The following is a 19,724-nucleotide window of genomic DNA, read 5'->3' as shown; positions in this document are numbered from 1 at the left end:
CGTATATTAATTTTCCAAATTCTGTGATGTGTAGCATATCCATCTGCCAGATTTTATTCCTTTGAGCATCCTTTGGATTAGTCCCTGCAGGTAGTAGCTTTTGGTTATAGGAAGAACAAGTAGAATTTTTTTAAAATAATCTCCTTAGCTTGTTACTATGTGATAGAAAACTCTTTATTTAAACCTTTGCTATTGACATGACATATTTTATGAAATTCTGAGGCCTTCAGCCCAATTTCTGCATTACCTTGTGTTAGAGGACCTGGAAGTCCTGTACGAGACCAGATCAGATGTACATTGTATATGTGGGGCAAAGCCTATTGCTAATTATATCTTGAACCTGAATGAATAATAAAATCAATTCTGTATCATCTGGTATAAATTCAGCGGTTTTGATATGCAACACAACTCTTTTCTGCATATTGCAAATCAGTAACTATACTGAGAATTTCTTTAAAATCTCTTAGTACCAAGAGAAAAGCATGTAACTCTGCCTTTTGGAAAGAGGGCTATTCTTCTTTGTTCCACCTTACTTAAATCTTTTTATTTATCACCTGTTTTTCCTGATTTATTTGCTTCAGTATAGAATGTACAGGCTTCAGTTCTTGGTGTGTCCATGAGGGGGCGGATTCAAGTAGTTCTTTTTATAAGATTAATTCTATCACTTTTGAAATAATTGCTATTAATCTCTCCTAAAGTATTAGCACAAGCTTCTTTCCAGGGTTTATTGTCTTCACATAATTTTTTGATTTCATCAGCAGTAAAAGACACTATAATTTCTGTTGGGATCATTCCTGATAGTTGACGAAGTCTCAATTTTCCTTTTATAATTCATTCAGAGACATTTTTCACATAAGTTTTTAACTTTTTACTTGTTTTTGTGGTAAAAGGACCAATTCTAAGACAATATCTTCCCTCTGTATTAAAATTGTTGTAGGGGAAATTTTGGAAGGCAATATAACTAGAATGCAATTAAAAGTTTGATCTATCTTATGCACATGTGCTTCCTGTAATTGATTTTTCATCCACAGTTAATTCTTTCTCAGCTTGAGCTGTTAATTACCTGGGACTATTGAAGTCTTTGTCACCACCTAAGATTTTGTTTAAATAAATTATTAGATCAAGTGTTTTCCCAACATCCAGTCATAGACTGGAAATATCTCCTAGCAATCTTGAAAGTCTTTAAGAGTTTGCATTTGGTCTTTCCTAATTTGCTCCTTTTGTGTTTTAATTTTCTGTCAACCTATTTTCTAGCCTAGGTAATTGACAGAATCACCTCTTTGTGTTTTCTTTTTTTCAATAGAAATTTACAATACCTATTTTGGCAAAACTTTCTTTACTTCTTCAAACAGTCTCTCTAAAGTGTCTGCATTTGACTCAGAAAACAAAATGTCATCCATGTAATGGTAAATTATAGACTTAGGAAATTGTTTATGTATAATTTCCAATGACTGACTTATGAAGTATTGGCACACGATGGAGCTATTGAGCATTTCCTGTGGGGAGATCGTCCACGGATATCTCCTAGTAGGCTGAGAATTGGTATAAGTAGGCAATGTCCTTTTCTTGTAAACATATAGTGAGAAAACAATCTTTTAAATCCATAAGTATAAGAAACCATCCTTTAGGTAATAGGGAAGGCAAAGGAATTCTAGATTGTAGAGGGGACATAGGTTGAATTACCTTGCTGACAGTTCTTATATCTGTCACTATTCTCCATTTTCTATGTTTCTTTTTAACAACAAATACAGGAAAATTTCAAGAGTTGGTTGATTCTTCAATATGGTGAGCATCTAGCTGTCCTCTGGACAAATAGGGAACAGGAACAGAATCCAACATCCAAGCGAGATGCTGGAGATAAAGAGAGAGAGAGGAGGTGGGCATACAACTTTTTGGTACCCAAGGCCATGCCCAGTCTGGTCCAGGCTCTCAAAGGCCATTGGCTGAAGGAGGCTCTCCATCACTGAACACTTATCCCCAAATACAAGGGCACCCTCATATGTAAAAGAAACATTACTAAAGCTTAAATCACACATTAAATCCTATGCGCTAAAAATGGGAGACTTTAACATTCCACTCTCACTAATGGACAGTTGTGCCAGGCAGAAATTTAATAGAGAAATAAGGGAACTAACAGATGCTATGACTCAAATGGATTTAATAGACATCTATAGAACATTCCTTCTAAACATAAAAGAATATACCTTCTTCTCAGTACCTCATGGAACCATCTCAAAAATTTACCACATACTAGGTAACAAGGCAAACCTCAACCAATAAAAAAAAGAAATAACCCCATGTATTTTATTGGATCACCATGGATTAAAAATAGAATTCAACAGCAACACTAATTCCAGAAAGCCCACAAACACACAGAAGTTAAGCAATGTTCACCTGAATCATCAATGGGCCAAGGAAGAAATAAATGAAGAAACTAAAGCCTTCCTAAAATTCAATGAAAATGACCACAGAGCACACCCAAATTCATGGGAAACAATGAAAGCAGTGCTAAGAGGATAGTTCACATGGCACTAAATGCCTACACAAAGAATCTGGGAAAATCCCACTCTAGTGAGTTATCAGAACACCTGAAAACTTTAGAACAAAAAAAGTAAACTCACCCAAGAGGTCCATATGGTAGGAAATGATCAAATTGAGAGCTGAAATTAACAAAATAGAAATAAACAAACAAAAAATGACAATACAAAAAATCAGTAAGACAAGTTGGTTTTTTGAGAAAATCAACACAATAGACAAACCTTTATCCAACCTTACTAAATTGCAGAGAGAGACATTCCAAATTAGCAAAATCAGAAAAGAAAAGGGGGACATAACAACAGGCAAAGAAGCAAAAAATATAAAATGTAAAAAAGAAAGCATATAAAACAAATTGTGCTAGCATAACTGGATATCAACATGTAGAAGAATAAAAATAGATCCATATCTATTGAAATGCGGTGATGGGTCAATATCATTGGTATTACTGCACAAGTGAAATTACAAATGAAAGCAACAGTTTTCTGAATCAGTGGCCCTACAGGCCCTGCCTGGCAGGCTTCCTCCATCTAAGTATAACTTCTGTGGTTGGTTGAATTCTGAATTATCAATTGCTATAAGCTGTAATTGCATCATGGCCCATAGTGGCTCATGATAAGTGCTCCTGACACCAAAGTCTGATGGTGTGAACACACAGAGACAGTCCTTGAACTTTCTACGAAAATATGTGTAAACATCGTGATGTCTGTCTCCATTTTCATTGCTGAATATTTCCTCCTTCATCCTGATTCTTCACCATACAGCAAATCACACAAAACACAGACATGAACACACAGACACACATACACACTGTCATATACAGACAGACGCACACACATACATACATGTGCACACAGACACACAGAGACATGAACACACACATAGACACACATACAGACATTCACACACAGATATGTGCAAACAGATATGCACACACACACACACACACACACTTTCTTTGTTACTTACTTGGAAGTATTCTGTTATTCCTTAAAATAGAAACAAAATCATAATAGGAAAGGAAGCCTCTTAGAGTAAGACAAACTTATATTAGACTGAGATAGATACCATGGCATAATAGCTGAAGTACATAGTAAAATTAGAAACCATAAAAATACAAACTTGTGGCAGTGACTGTGTGTGTGTGTGTGTGTGTGTGTGTGTGTGTGTTTATAGCATATTTTTGACTAGAAGTTAGTGGTTTTACTAACCAGAAATCAGCATGTTACATTGAACTATGTCGAATTTGTTTTCTTCAACTTTCGCTGTGTGAAAGCTCAGCCACTATCGTTGCCACCATGGACCTCTGTGAACCTCGCTGAACTGCACAATTTACAAATCACCCTTTGTTCGAATACTCTCTTAATTTCATTGCTTTAAGTATGCTTTCCCCAAACCATAAATTTAATCACTTGGAAAGTAGTGCATTCCCTGTGAGGAGCATGGCTGATTGACTGCCCCACCCTCCCAGTTCTGCTGGCCACTTTCTCACCAGTCCTTTCTTGGGGGAATATTTTTGCAGAGATGTTAGTTTGTTTTTTATCATGAACTTCATTATCGTTTTTGTTACAGCACAAGGCCAAATGGGTAATCACATTTTATTTTCTTACTTGCAAATATCCCCTTAATCTCAATAATACCTATTCTAATGGTCAAGGGTGAAGTATTTACAGTAAAAGTCCAAAAAAAGACAAACTCACCCAGCCCTCATTTCAAATAGAATGAAGCTTGTACTGTTGTAAAAAGGTGGAAAAATAAGTCAGAATAGGGTGTATGATACACAATATTATCCTACAAAAGAAGTCTTGTATGTACTGTGGAGGCCCCACTTTTTTTCTTGAAGCCAAGTTTTGTACACTGTGGGACATTTCAATCAAGCTATAAGAACAATTCTGAGATTGAAATTACACTGTGCACCCGTGTCAGGCCATAGCTGAAAAAAACTCTTGAAATAGTTATTAAACAATAGCCACTTATGATCTCTTCCATAAATGTTTACACACACTTATATGTATGTGTGTATGTGTGTATGCATATATGTACATATACACACGTACACACACAAGTGTGTGCGTGTAGTTTTTCCTGAGAATCAAGCCTATGGCCTTGTATTGACAAGTACTCTATCACTTGTTCCAATCCCAGCCACCCCCAACTTCACTGTTAAACTAAATTAAGAGTGACATTCCTCTCGCTGAAGACAGAATTTGTGATTCTTGTTACAAACTATTTTCCTGCATCATGTTACTGAGTGAAAACACTTCCAAGTAGAAATCCTTTCTTGTATCGTAGAGATAAATATATAGTTGATAATAAGTGGCAATATGAAAATAAACTTACTCTTAAAAGTTTAATTAAAACGAATACATTACTTTGCACCATCACGGAGTATAGAAAGAAAACGTGATAACACTGTATTTACACCTCACTTCAGTTCAATAGTGTTGTTTTCACAAACAAACTTAGCTAACAAGTAATCCAGAGACAGTGAGTGTTAGTGGTTGGTGCAATGAAATTTTGGTAAAAACTATAAATTTATACAAATAATCAGGTAGGATCTAAGTAAACATTCTGATATTTAACAAACGAAACTCGTCTTTTCTAAGAGTTTGTAATCTAGAAGATAATCAGAATATATTCTAAAGCTAATATATTGAAACACATGAAGATTTTTAAGCAGAAAATTTAATAATAAAAATAACTATTATGTTAGAGTAGTACTGTGTGCCAGTCACCACTTTTAAAGCTGGTCTATATTTAGTGTTATTTTATTCTCAGCAAAGCCCAATTACATGGATGCTGTGCTGTGAACAGTTTACAGAGTTGGAAACCGAGGGCATAGAGGTGAAGTGTTGTTAAGCAGCCTGCCATAAAGTGGCAGTGCCCATAAGAGTAAGAGCTGGCCTCTGGACTCAGGCAAGCTGGCTCCAGCAATTGTCTTAGCCAGCACTATTTCTCTTGGCTCTGGTGATTGCAGCCTTATTATCACTTCATAAAGTAGAAATTTTTTTATCCTCACTTTAAGACAAGGTAATTGAAACTGAAAGAGCTAGAAATAAGAATCTTGAAACGCACTAAATAGAGAAATCGTATTAACACTCAGTTCAGCATTTAATGGTGCCCGGCAGTGGTTCATGTAAATCACCTCCATTAGCTCATTTCCTTCACATAGTAAAGCAGCAATTGGTGCATCTGGAACTATTTGTTTAATCGTCACTGTACAGAAGGACACAGAGAATCACAACATGCAACTCAGGGGTGGAAAATGACAAAGATAGCTGGCTATCCTGGTTGGGATGCCAAGGTAGCAAAGCTGACTTCAGTTGAGGGGTTTGTGTCCTTCAGAAAAATAAATGCATAAATAAATAAACGACTTTCTCTCCCACTACCAAATAATAATAGTGAGTAAAATGTACAGAAGAAATACAGAATAATTTCTGAAGTCTAGAGATAACTGTATGGAAAAGGAAATTTTACCTGGATAAAACTTGAAAAGGGGAGTAATTGATAGTGAAAATTGTTTTTAAACTGGAAGCAACAGGATCAAGAAGATGGGTAATGACATTCAGTATTCAGTAAGATCAATCATAGTATTTACTATTTTACATTTATTTACTTATTTATTTGAGAGATCATTTTATCCACTGAGCCTTCTCTGACCAGTTATATTTAAAAATCTAATAGTTTTTCAAATTAGAAACTAAACAAGTACAAAGGTGCAATATATTTTTACCCATTTATTTAAACTTCTTTCTTATTCTTATTAGTAATTTATTTGACTAAATTACATAAAAATGATTTCTGTTATTGCAGTGTTTAGATCCCATGGACTAAACTTAAAGAGTTCTTGCTTTTAAGAAAATCTCAGTCTTCTACTTTGATATCACTGATGACAATTTCTTCAGGTTTTGAACTCACAGTATTAACAGCAGCCAACCACAGTAGTAACCATTTCTTGAGGGCCTACTGAGGTCCTTATGTAGGAACAGCTGATGGGCATTAGAAGGAGGTGAGAGCCGGCCACTAAACAAGCCAATTGCGAAGCAGCAGGGAACAAGCCTGGCCTTGGTCATGAGTCACAATTGAGAGGAAGAAAAATGAGTCCACTGTCTAAAAACTAACTCCAGCAAACAGGAATAGGGACAAATAATATCAGTTACCATGCTTAGTAGGGACAATGAGAATCAGAAACATAAATGAGCTCTATTCTTCTCATTCACATGTTTCTGAATAATTAAAGAAAATTTATTTGCCAGATTGTTGGAAAATGGAGAAATAATAGAACACATGAAAGGAACACGGGAGAGAGATTCTGGCAAGGGTCTAAGGTCCAGAGAATTCCTTTCCCCTCTACACCTCAGGCTTCCCAAAGGCGGCAGCTTCAGGAGAAGGGGCCAAGTAAGAGACGGGGAAAAGGATAAATGTTGAATGCGGTGTCTAATAAGTTTTATGGTTTTAAGAAGGTCAGCTAAATATGGAAAGACCAAGACTCAGCACATATCAGAGGACAGCCAAGTGAACCAACCTGATGACTCAGAGTTACTCGTTTTCTTTGGAAGGAACATTCTGGGTCTTCTAGCTCTGACCTGCCAAGTTAAAGTCATTTTTTTTTCTTGGCACTCATGAAGTAAAATGTCAGAGTCTGTGGGAGTGATGGCATATTTCTCTTTGCAAAGTTGTCAGTAAATAAAAGCTAACCAAGTTGAATCCTATTTGAATTGTTCTTAAGGAATTTTTAATTCAAACTAGAACTCTTTGGGGCCAGGAAAGCCAAGAAACATGGTTTTCGTCCCAGAGATTGAACCCAGGGTCTCCTACATGGAAGGCAAACATCTATTAAGTTACCATAAGGTTTTTATACTCTGAACCCAATAGGAGCTATTTCTAATCAGAATTATTTCTTTTTGTTGTCTTTTTAAATATACCTTTTCTATGTATTTTTCCTTTTGAAATTGAAATATATTTGCATAATTTTCTCTTTCCTTTCCACCCCCAAACTCTTACTCTTCACAAACCTTTTGCTTCCTTTCAAATTCATGACCTCCTTTTTTTTTAAAAAAAAGAAAATATACTTATTCTTCTATCATACAATATATTTTGAATGGAGTTTCTGCTCCCTCCACTCATCCCAGTTACTCTTCCCTTCCCACATCCCCTGTTCACCAAAGCCACTGCTTCTGTGTTTCCCTTCAGAATACAGCAGGCCCCCAGGGTTACCAACTGAACTTCCAATAACAAGTTACAATAAGACACGTCATAAACAAGTCATATCAAAGCTGCTCTCCTAGTGTCCTCAGCCTTCTGACTTATACAATCCTTCCACACCCCCTTTTGCAGGGTTCCCTGAGCTCCACCTAAGTTGGCTGTGAGCTTCCGAATCTGCTCTCATCAGTTGCTGGAGGAGGGAAGCCTCTATGAAGACAACTGGGCTAGGCTCCAATCTGACATTGACATTTTTACCAAGTCCTATTTTAGGGTGGTGATTATTATGTTTGACCTCTATGTCTTTAATTGTTATATACAGAAGCTTGCTGTGAGGTTTTGTAGCTTAAAAATGTCAAAGGAGGTATACTCATAAAGTGTCCCTTTTTTGTTTTTTCTTTTTTACTTTTTAATAAATTTTATATTTATGGAGAATTCTTTTACTGATGCTTCAGTAAACAAGGTTTTTGTTTGTTTGTTTGTTTAGTGTATGTGTGTTTGTGTGTGTGTGTGTGTGTGTGTGTGTGTGTGTGTGTGTGCACATGTGTGTGCGCACTCACATGTAATGTTTGGCCCTGGATGTAATCCTATGGCATCAAAATTCAATTCAATGTTTCATGTCAAGATGGCTTTGTAGGTTTATGCTTCAAGGTGACAGCAGGTAAAATATAAAATATGTAAACCAAATATACGACAAGACTCAACAAAGGTAAACACCTTCAGAAATAAAAGCAAAACCCATGTTTCAGCTGACACATAGGTCTGAAACTAGAAGCCTCTTAGTCATGATGGCCAGGAAGTACATTCTACAACAGACAGCAGAAATATGTTGTGATCAGCTCCACATAACAGAGGAGTATGGGTTAGAAACTCCTATTAATGTTTCTCATATGAAAAGTAAAGACTTCATCTCTCGGATCTATCTATGTGTCTGGATCAGTTAAAGCAATCTATCTAAGTAGGAAGGTGAAATGGGTAAGCCTTTTCAAATAAGAGGCACACTAATAAGCTTATTGCTGCAGGATCTGCAGGTCATAAACAGAGACAGTTCTGCTTCTTGCATGGGTGTGTGAATCCCCAAGAAACAACCCATCAGCTAACACTTTTGAAGAAATATAGAGGCAAATACAGGGGGTTTTGGAGCACTAAACAAAATCGAGCAGTGTTAAGGAATCAAAATTTGACAGGTGATTGTCCTGAGAATGCTTCCTGTTAGGGTTTTGGATTCTGTTGCTGATTAGACCTTCAGGGACAGGGTCTTGGGAAGCAACATAATCTGGTGCCTGGGGTGTGTTCAAAGAGAGGCACAGAGAAAGTTCTGGGAGGGCTCTTTTTGCCCCATCTACTGCGAAAATAAAGACCATTCTCAGCAATCGGACAATTGACATTGCAGAAAATGTGGGCCTCACTCTGAAGGGGCACACAGTCATTGTAAAGTGGCCCCTCTGGAGGGACTTCAATACATCAACGTAGAGCTGAGCCTTCTTGGAAAGAAGAAGAAGAGGCTCCAGGTTGACAAATGGTGGTACAATAGGAAAGAACTGACCATGGTCAGAACCATCTGCAATCACGTTTAGAACATGATTAAGGGTGTTACACTGGGCTTCTGCTACCAGGCGAGGTCCGTGTATGCTCACTTTCCCATCAACGTTGTTATTCAGGAGAATGGGTCTTTGGTTGAAATCCGAAATTTCTTGGGTGAAAAATATATCCGCAGGGTTCGGATGAGGACAGGCATTGCTTGTTCTGTCTCTCAAGCCCAGAAGGATGAATTAATCCTTGACGGAAATGATATTGACCTTGTTTCAAACTCAGCAGCTCTGATACAACAAGCCACAACAGTTAAAAACAATGATATCAGAAAGTTTTTGGATGGAATATATGTGTCTGAACAGTGCAACAGGCTGATGAGTAAGACCTAAGTTACATAGCTCCAGAAACAAGATCCTGAATACTGAATTAAGTATGATTTGAGTGTCTTTTGGGACAATAAAAGACTTTTATTGAAAAAAATAAATAAAGAAAGAAAGTTCTGGTAGGATTGTGTATAACATCTTCCTTTTCATTACTGACTGGTATTTAAACTGCTAATAGTTACGGAATGAGAATTTTTTTTTTTTAAAAAAAAAAAAACTGAGTATCATCCAGATTTCCTGACCCTAAATCTCAGAGATTGATCTTAAATTCAAATAACCAGATATTCACACTTGGATGTGAATGTGAAGAGAATAACACAAAATCACAGGAGAACTGGATCCACCTGCTCCCCCTAACATCGAGTTTCCAGGGGCAGAGGCGGTTTCTATAACATTGTGACAGGACACCTGAGACCTGGCAGTGTGGAACTGACTGGGTAATTGGCACAGTTACCAATTTACATATCTTTCCTTAGTTGACTCCTTACTTAAAAGTCTTTATATTGATATAATCTGCATGACATGGAATTCATCCTTTAAATTATACATTTTAGCAGAGTGGTGGAGTATGTGTAGTTTTCAACTATGACTATGATTTAACTGAGAACATTTGCATCAGCCCAAAATAAATTTTACACCCTCACTTCCCTGCCCGCAATTGCCAGTTCTCATTCTACAGTTCCAAATGCCCTTTCTGGACATTCATATGCATAGATACATGCAGTGTGTGGTTTTTTGTAAGCATGTGTGATGTTTCCAAGATTCATCCATGTTACAGCACACATCAATGAACCATTTTACTGTAGAGTAGTTTCAGAGATGCATAATGTTTTGTCTATCTGTTTATCAGTTAATGGATATTTGGGTTGTTTTAACATTGTAGTGATTATGAATAATGCTATTTTAACACCATGATGTGGTCACGTGTTTGAACATTTTTCTTGGATACTCAGTACCGGAATTACTCTGTGAACAGAAACCAGAAAGAATGTTTCTATTCATTTATTATTTTAGCAGTATACTTTCTCTCAAGTTTATGTAAGTATACTGGATCTGATTGGGATATATATATATATATATATATATATATATATATATATATATATATGTATGTATATTCATATATGCAATGTGTGTATCAAGCAAACTTACATATCCATTAACTCTTTTAAAATAAAATTCAGGTTTTTAAGTACACAGTTTGCTATTATTATAATTACCTTATTGTATACACATTTTGAAATTCATTTGTTTTGTCAACTACTGTGGGACCACATTCTGCTCCTTCAGCCAATAGCCTTTAAGATACCAACCAATTTGTTAGTTAGACTTTGTCCACCAAGATCCCTTTCATTGCATATCAGAACACTATGGGCACCAGCTAGTGGAAAGTGGTAGTTGGAGTAAGGAAGACATCCTGGGCTCCTATGTTTAAATGTTTGATCTCTAGTTACTGGGACAGTTCAGGAAGGATTAGGAGGTATGGCCTTCATGGAGGAGGTTTGTCTCTAGGTGTGCTTCAGTCTTTATGTGGTTTGCTATTAGGGTAACTGGAACTTCACAAAAAGAGTTTAGCAGTGTTCATTCTCTTTCTATTATGTGGAATAATTTGAGAAGAATAGATATCAGCTCTTCTCTGAAGTTCTGATAGAATTCTACACTAAAACCATCATCAGGCCCTGGATGTTTTTGTTTTGTTTGTTTTGTAAACTTCTGCTGACAGCTTCTATTTCTTTGTAGGTTATAGGTCTATTTAAGTTGTACACCTGGTCTTGATTTAATTTTGGTATGTGGCACCTATCAAAAAATTGTCCATTTCTTTTACATTTTCCAATTTTGTGGAGTACATGTTTTTGTAGTATGACCTAATGGTTCCCTGGATTTCCTCAGTGTCTGTTCTTATGTCCCCTTTTCATTTCTGATTTTGTTAATTTGGATGTTCTCTCTGTCTCTGTGTCTCTCTGTGTCTCTGTCTCTGTCTCTTCCTTTTGATTAGTTTGGATAAAGGTTTGTCTATTTTGTTGACAGTCTCAAAGTACCAGCTCTTTGTTTCATTGATTTTTTTGTATTATTTTCTGTTTCTGATTTGTTGTTTTCAGTCCTCAATTTAATTATGTCCTGTCTTCTACTCCTGCTGGGTGTGTCAGCTTCTTTTTGTTCTAGAACTTTCAGGTGTGCTGTTAAGTCACTAATGGGAGTTTTCTCCAATTTCTTTATGTGAGCACTTAGTGCTCTTAGCACTTTCCTCTTAGCACCGATTTGATAGTATCCCATAGGTTTGCACATATTATGCCTACATTTTCATTGAATTCTAGGAAGCCTTTAATTACTTTCTTTATTTCTTCCTTAACCCAGAGGTGGTTCAGTAGTTCACTGCTCAATTTCCATGATTTTGTAGGCTTTCTGAGAGTAGTATTGTTGTTAAATTGTACCTTTAATCCATAGTGATCCGATAAGACACAGGAAGTTACTCCAGGTTTTTTGTATCTGTGGAGGTTTGCCTTGTTACCACATATGTGATCGATTTTAGAGAGGGTTCTATGAGTTGCTGAGAAGGTACATTCTTTTATGTTTGGATGGAATGTTCTATAAATGTCTGTTAAGACATCTGTTAGTCTCTTATTTCTCTGTTAAGTTTCTGTCTGGTTGATCTGTCCATTTGGTGTGAGTGGAGTGTTGAAATCTAATATTAGTGTGTGGGATTTGATGTGCAGTTTAAGTTTTAGTAATGTTTCTTTTACATATATGGGTGCTCTTGAGTTAGTGGCATAGATGTTCAGGATTGAGACTGTATCTTGATGGATTGTTCCTGTTGTGAGTATAAAGTGTCCTTCCCCATCTCTTCTGATTGATTTTAGTTTGAAATTAATTTTAATAGATATTAAGATAGCCACACCCACTTGTTTATTACGTCCATTTGATTGAAAAAACTTTTCCCAACCCTTTACTCTGAGGTAGTGACTGTCCTTGAGGTTGAAGTGTGTTTCTTGTAGGCAGCAGAAGGATAGATCCTGTTTTCATTTCTGTTCTCTTAGCCTGTGTCTTATTATAGGTGAATTGTGTCCATTGATATTAAGCAATATTACTGATCAGTGGTTGTTAATTCCAGTTACCTTTTGATAGTAGTGTTTGTGTGTTTCCCATATTTGGGTTATGCTGGTGGGGGGCTATTTGTTGCCTGTGTTTTTGTGGGTGCAAGTAGCTTCCTTGAATTGGGGTTTTCCTTCTAGTATTTTTTGTAGGGCTGGGTTTGTGGATACGTATTGTTTAAATTTGGCTTTGTCATGGAATATCTTGTTCCCTCCATCGATGGTGAATGAAAACTTTGCTGGGTATAGAAGTCTGGGCTTGCATGAATGGTCTCAGTGTTTGCAGCACATCTGTCCAAGACCTTCTGACTTTCATGGTTTCCATTGAGAAGTCAGGTGTAATTCTGATAGGTTTACCTTTATATGTTACTTGACCTTTTTCTTTTCTTAATATTCTTTTTTTATTCTATATGTTGGTGTTTTGATTATTCTATGGTGAGGGAACTTTTTTGATCCAGTCTATTTGGTATTCTGTAAGCTTCTTGTACCCTCATAGGGATATTCTCTTTAGGTTTGGAAAGTTTTCTTCTATAATTTTGTTGAATATATTTTCTGTGCCTTTGAGCTGGAGTTTTTGTCCTTCTACCCCTATTTTTCTTAGGTTTGATCTTTTCATGGTGTCTCAGATTTCCTGGATGTTTTGTGTTAAGAATTTATTGGATTTACTGTTTTCTTTGACCAATGAGTTTATTTCCTTTATAGTATCTTCAGCACCTGAGATTATTTCTTCTATCTTTTTTATTCTCTTGGTTATACTTGTCTCTGTAGTTTCTGTTCATTTATGCAGATTTTCCATATCCAGAATTCCTCTGTTGGTGTTTTATTTTTTATTACCTCTGTTTCAGTCTTCTAGTCTTAAACTGCTTGCTTCACTTGTTTGATTGATTTTTTTTCTTGGGTTTCTTTGAGGAATTTATTAATTTCTTCTAATTTTTGTTTGTCTTTTCCACTATTTCTTTAAGGAAGTTTTCATTTCCTCTTCAAAGGGCTCCATTATTTTCATAAAGTTACATTTAAAGTCATTTTCTTTTGCTTTTTCTGGGTTAAGACGATCAAGTCTTCTTGTTGCCTGACCACTGGGTTCTGGTGTTGCCATGTTGCTTTTTAGGTTGTTGGATGAACTCTTGCATTGGCGCCTACCCATCTCTTCCTTCAAATGAGGCTGACAGTGTCTTTGCATCTTGGTCCAATCCTTGCAGTGGTTGTCTGAGTGTTTGTGAGGTTTTTGTTTTGTTTTGTTTTGTTTTGGGGGGGAGTTATTTTTTTTTCTTTTTTTAAATTTATTTATTTGTTTATAAAAATTTCCACTTCCTCCCCTCCACCCCATACCCTCCCATTCCCCCCACTCCCTCTTCCCCCCTCCCCCGCCCGCACTCCCTCTCCTCCTCCCTCTCCAGTCCTAAGAGCAGTCAGGGTTTCCTGCCCTGTGGGAAGTTCAACTTCCTCCCCTCTCCCTCCAGGTCTAGGAAAGTGAGCATCCAAACAGACCAGGATCCCAAAAAACCAGTACATGCAGATGAAACAAGACCCAGTGCCATTGTCCATGGCTTCTCAGTCAGTCCCCATGTCAGCCACATTCAGAGAATCCGGTTTGATCACATGCTCGTTCAGTCCCTGTCCAGCTGGCCTTGGTGAGCTCTCATTCGGTCAGTCCCCTTGTATCAGCGGGTGAACGCACCCCTCGTGGTCCTGGTTTACTTTTTCATGTTCTCCTTCCTTCTGCTCCTCATTTGGACTTTGGGGGCTCAGTCCAGTGCTTCAATGTGGGTCTCTGTCTCTATCGCCATCCATCATCGGATGAAGGTTCCCTCTGGTCCTGCCTTTCTTGCTCACGTTTTCCCTCCTTCTGCTTCTCATTTGGACCTGGGAAGTTAAGTCCAGTGTTCCAATGTGGGTCTCTGTCTCTATCTCCATCCATCGCCAGATGAAGGTTCTATGGTGATATGCAAAATATTCATCAGTATGGTTATGGGCCAAGGCCAGTTCAGATACCCTCTCCTCTGCTGCCCATGGAACAATCTGGGGACCTCTCCTTGGGCCTGAGAACCCCTCCAGAATCAAGACTCTTGCAAACCCTAAAATGGCTCCCTTAGTTGAGATATATACTTCCCTGCTCCCATATCCATCCTTCCTCCCCCCATCTCATTCCCCAAACTATCCCCAATCCTCCCCCTCTCCCTTCTCTCTAATCATCTCCCCTTACTTCCACTCCCCCACCCCACCCCCAGTGCACCCAAGTTTGCCTGGCAATCATGTCTACTTCCAATATCCAGGAGGATAACTATATGATTTTCTTCAGGTTCACCTTCTTATTTACCTTCTCTAGGATCACGAATTATAGGTTCAAAGACCTTTAATTAAGGCTAGAATCCAATTCTGAGTGAGTGCATACCATATTCCTCTTTTTTGGGTCTGGGTTACCTCACTCAGTAAAGCGTTTTCTATTTCCATCCATTTGCATGCAAAATTCAAGATGTCATTGTTTTTAACAGCTGAGTAAAACTCTAATGTGTATATGTTCCACATCTTTTTTAACCATTCTTCTATTGAGGGGCACCTAGGTTGTTTCCAGGTTCTGACTATTACAAATAGCGCAGCTATGAACATAGTTGAACAAATACTTTTGTAGTATGATAGGGCATCTCTTGGGTATATTCCCAAGAGTGGAATTGCTGGGTACTGAGGGAGGTTGACTCCCAGTTTCCTGAGAAACCACCACACTGATTTCCACAGTGGCTGAACAAGTTTACATTCCCACCAACAATGGATGAGTGTTCCCCTCACTCCACATCCTCTCCAGCATAGGCTATCATTGGTGTTTTTGACTTTAGCTATTCTGACAGGTGTAAAATGGTATCTCAAAGTTGTTTTGATTTGCATTTCCCTGATCGCTAAGGAGGTTGAGCATGACCTTAAGTGTCTTTTGTTCATTCGGAGTTCATCTGTTGTGAATTCTCTGTTCAGTTCAGTACCCCATTTTTTAATTGGGTTAATTAGAGTTTTAGTGTCTAGTTTCTTGAGTTCTTTGTATATTTTGGAGATCAGACCTTTGTCTGTTCGATGGATTGGTGAAGATCTTCTCCCAGTCAGAAGGTAGTCTTTTTGTCTTACTGACATTGTCCTTTCTTTACAGAAGCTTCTCAGATTCAGGAGGTCCCATTTATTCATTGATTCTCTTATTGTCTGTGCTACTGGGGTTCTACTTAGGATGTGGCCTCCTGTGCCTATATCTTGTAGACTACTTCCCACTTTCTCTTCTATCAGGTTCAAAGTGGTCAGATTAATATTGAGGTCTTTAACCCATTTGGACTTGAGTTTTGTGCATGGTGATAGATATGGATCTACTTTCATTCTTCTACAGGTTGACATCTAGTTATGCCTGCACCATTTGTTAAAGATGCTTTCCTTCTTCCATTATATACTTTTAGCTCCCTTGTCGAAAATCAGGTGTTCATAGATTTGTGGGTTAATATCTGGGTCTTCTATTCAATTCCATAGGTCGACTTCTCTGTTCTTATGCCAATACCAAGCTGTTTTCAATACTGTAGCTCTGTAATTGAGTTTGAAGTCAGGGATGGTAATGCCTCCAGAAGTTCCTTTATTGGATAAGATTGTTTTGGCTATCCTGGGTTTTTTGTTTTGCCATATAAACTTGATTATTGTTCTCTCAAGGTCTGTGAAGAAGTTTGATGGGATTTTGATGGGGATTGCATTGAATCTATAGATTGCTTTTGGTAGAATTGCCATTTTTACTATGTTGATTCTCCCAATTCCAAGAGCAGGGGAGGTCTTTCTTTTTTCTGGTATCCTCCTCAATTTCTTTCTTCAAAGACTTAAAGTTTTTGTCAAATAGGTCTTTCACTTCCTTGGTTAGAGTTACCCAAAGATATCTTATGCTATTTGTGGCTATCGTGAAAGGTGATGTTTCTCTGATTTCCCTCTCTGTTTCTTTATCCTTTGTGTATAAAAATTCGGGCAGCCGATTTTTTGGAGTTGATCTTGTATCCTGCCACATTACTAAAGGTGTTTATCAGCTGTAGGAGTTCTTTGGTAGAGTTTTTGGGGTCGCTTATGTACACTATCATATCGTCTGCAAATAACGAAAGTTTAACTTCATCCTTTCCAATTCGAATCCCCTTGATCCCCTTATGTTTTCTTATTGGCTGACTAATAGACCTGAGGCACGTGGGAAAGGGGCCTAGAGAGCCAGAGAATGGGGTGCCCATCTGGCTGACTGATCACTGACCTCTTGGTCTGCTGTGTGCAGTCGGGATTTTAGGTTTTAAAAGTCCACACTATACCCATCCCCCCCTCCTCTCTCTGCAATTTACAGATTAGATAGAAACTATCAGCTCCTTCAGTGCCATATCTTCCTATCTGACACTACACTCTTAACCATGCTGGTTATGTATTGTCCCTTTGAAACTTTAAGAAAACCTCCAATTAACAGTTTCCTTTATAAATTGATGTGTTGCCATTGTCTACTCACGCTATGCTCACTGCCTTCTTTAGTGGTCAGAATTCTCTAGTTCAAACCTGATAGAATGGTTATGTGTTACAAGGAGGATTTAGTTTATAACATCTGTGATATGGGTCAGGTAGTCCTATTATAGCTGTGTGCACTGAAGAGGCTGAGTAGATGGTGGGTGCTCAGTACACAAGGCTTAATATCACTGAAGGGCCAATCCAGGATAAAGGGCTGGGGGATTGCTGGAGCGTAGCATTGCTCCCTGTAAAACCAACTCTACTAATACGCATGCGGAGTTTCCCAAACACAAAAGGCATTTAACTAAATAATAATTTAAAAAATGTGTAAAATAGCCTGGGTGGGCGGTGTCTGGTAGCCCATGTTACCGTCAATGACCATATGAATGCCCAGGGTCTAGACTGAAGTCTGTGAGCATGCTGGTATCCAAAGACTATGCTGTTGCTGAGACCATGCCAATTTTAGTGACCAGCATCGTCACTTACATCTATGATGTCATCAAGGCCAGGGTTGCTGCTGAGGGCCATGTCTGGCTCTATGGCCCTACAATAGTATGGCCTGTGTTCATGTCTGTAGCTCCTGATGAGATGGGAAGTCATGCTGATGTCTGAGGCCATGTCAGTCTTGGTGGCTATGCTGTCATGCTGACACGCAAGCCTGGGTTGCTGCCTAAGACCATGTATGGGTCTACAGTTGTATCACAGCTGGGGTCTGTATTGATATCTGTGGCCCATACTGGAACCAAAGGTCACATGGATGCCGGGGATCTAGGTCACAACTTTGGGACCATGTGACTGCCTAAGAACCATGCTGTCACCAGGGCCTTGCTGTCTTGAGTGGTTTGTGTTCTCACCTAGGGCCTTAGTGTCATTTGGATCAGAGCTGCTGTTAAGGACCATGTCTGTGTACGTGCTCCTACAGCAACAAGGGTTTGAATTGATATCTTGGATCCAGCTACCACCAAGGGTTATATAGATGCTGGGATCTCCTCAGTCACCTGAGACCACATTGAGGTCTGAGAGCCATGCTGCTGTCATGGACATACTGATCTGGGTGACCTGTACTAACTTCTCAGGCCATGGAGATGTCTGGGTTAAAATGCATATTTTATAGGTCACTGCTGTTGTCTGGGCCAAGCCAAAGCCCTCTCCAGACAATGCCAACACCTGCACCAGGTCCTGGAACTTCACTATTGGTAGGAACTCTCCTGGATCAAGGGCACCTACCAACTAAAATCTTGTTTTATATGCTATTGTGTTCCAATTATTCACCTGAGCCTCACCTGTAAAACCAGGGCACTTACCTGTTCCATTCTTTGTGTTAATGACTTCCCATGACTATCCCCATTTTATAGGACCAATAATAACACTATTTTTTTCTCCTAGCCACCTGCCTTCTCATCTCCCTCAAAAAAAGGAGCTGGCTGAGGACTCCAGGATGACAGTAAACCAAATGCCGCTCCAGCCACACCTCTCGCTGAGCATGAGTCCACGTCCCAGCTCTTGCCTCTCCCACATGGCCCCAAGCCTGCAGGAAGCAGCCAGACTTGAGTCAACACCCCTATGTCCAAGGACTCTGGGATGTTTGGTCACCAGTGAGATTCCAGCCCCCTGACACCCCTATATCTAAGGACTCTGGAGTGTTTGGGTTATAAGCATCACCCCAGCCCCTGACAGTCATCCTTGGGGTGCCAATGGAGCAGAAAGCTCCATCTCAAGCCCCCTCCCCCTGGGAGTTGCCTTGGTCCTAACTCCATTTCTGGAAAAGCCCGCCAAGTGCTGACCCCTCCCCAGGGAGGGGCAGGACCACTCCCACAGGCTATTTAGGCTGCTGCTGAGAAAAAAAAAATGATTTTGGGTTTTGTGAGGTCTCCCCTGCTATCTTTTTCTCGTGCTTTTCCTGCCACCCAGGAGCACTGCATTTATTAAACGTGGGCATTTTTTATTTGGTCTAATTTGGTCTGATTGGAATTATTTGTGTCGGCAGAGAAATTCGTTTTAAGATTATTTCTAACACTACATAAGGGCCATGCCACTTCCAGGGCCATAGTGTTCTGGGTGACCTCTGCTGTCAGACCGAAGGTGATGTCTGGGCCAAGGTGACCCTGCTGTCATTGAGGGTGTGCACGTTAAGCAGTTCTGAGGTCATGACAGTGGGAGAGTTGATCCTGCTCCCCACCTCCCTCATAGCCTCTCTACAGCAATCAGAAGAGATGGCCCTGCACCTCTCCTGGGCAAACAGTAGAGCTGGTCCTGGCGATATGAGTGAGGGCAACCCATGTCTTAGGGCCTGAGAGCAGAAATAGCTGCCCTCTTGCTGTAGGCTGCATTGGGTGACCTAGACGAGGCAGCGCTGGGAAGTTCTACCAGGGAGTAACAGTGAGGAAAAATTAGCAAGCTGACCAAGTCAGCTGCCACCCAGCCCAGAATAAGGGATATGACTTGACCCACCCCACCATCCGCCTCATCTATAAATTGTTGGAAGATCCAAAAGTAT

At 39.0% G+C, this 19,724-nt stretch overlaps 1 pseudogene; it reads left to right on the top strand.

The window, feature by feature from the left end:
- The window catches only part of LOC125399980 (large ribosomal subunit protein uL6 pseudogene), a 92,717-nt pseudogene extending 73,196 nt beyond the window's left edge, over window positions 1-19,521 (top strand).
- The last annotated feature ends 203 nt before the right edge of the window (window positions 19,522-19,724 follow it).

Source organism: Myodes glareolus, chromosome 27 (genome assembly GCF_982192425.1).
Source record: "Myodes glareolus chromosome 27, mMyoGla1.1, whole genome shotgun sequence".
Taxonomy (NCBI): Eukaryota; Metazoa; Chordata; class Mammalia; order Rodentia; family Cricetidae; genus Myodes; species Myodes glareolus.
Note: the sequence above shows the minus strand (reverse complement) of the source record. Positions and strands in the feature narration are given on the sequence as shown.